Source organism: Metopolophium dirhodum, chromosome 1 (genome assembly GCF_019925205.1).
Source record: "Metopolophium dirhodum isolate CAU chromosome 1, ASM1992520v1, whole genome shotgun sequence".
NCBI classification, from domain to species: Eukaryota; Metazoa; Arthropoda; class Insecta; order Hemiptera; family Aphididae; genus Metopolophium; species Metopolophium dirhodum.
In genome coordinates, this window is record NC_083560.1 from 53545371 (window position 1) to 53546159 (window position 789).

Here is a 789-nt window from a genome sequence, read left to right on the forward strand (position 1 = left end):
GTGGCGCGTGGTGGCCCCGGTGCCACCAAGCGGGCGACGGGACGGCGCCGCCCACGGGGCCTGTGATTGGAAGACGGCGGCGGCGCGGCGGAGGACTCTGCGCGCGCGGTACCCGCCGCCGATGTTCGGCTGAGGATTTTACGGCGGCCGAGGAGGGAGAAACGCTGTCCGATGGTCCCACGACAAAATTGTGCACAATAAAAATCTATAAAGGCTACTTTTCCATACGATATTGGAATGGTATAATATTGTAATAATATTTTAATATTCGTTCGGTTTGTACAGTATACGACCACATACGGGCGAAATTCAGATGGCCTTAGGGGGGTGACGGAAACTCTCAGATTTTAAGATTTTAAATCAGCACCCTCATAAAGTCCTGTTTCATTCGTGGACTAACTGAAAAAATAAAAGACATCATCACTCCTAGTTTTATCATTGCAATTGCGCGCCTGAGTACGATGTAAGCAATAGTAATAGTATTAATGTATTATATAGCCATTATAATATATTATACTGCACACCATAACGCAACGACGGCGCGGGCACTTGACATATTATTATTATTATTGTAGAGTTATCGCGCATCAGTGTTTTTTGAACGGGGAGGTTATTTGTGGAGTGGTTGGGTGGGGGTGACTTTCGAGGGCCATATATTTCCCTGTGCACCACCGCGTGCACACCGTCAGTAAATGATTCAATGTATAGGCCGGGAATGAAATCATTGAACAAATAATAAACCGTCATTATGCGCAAAGGTAACCTGTTTATTATATACAGTATAATAAA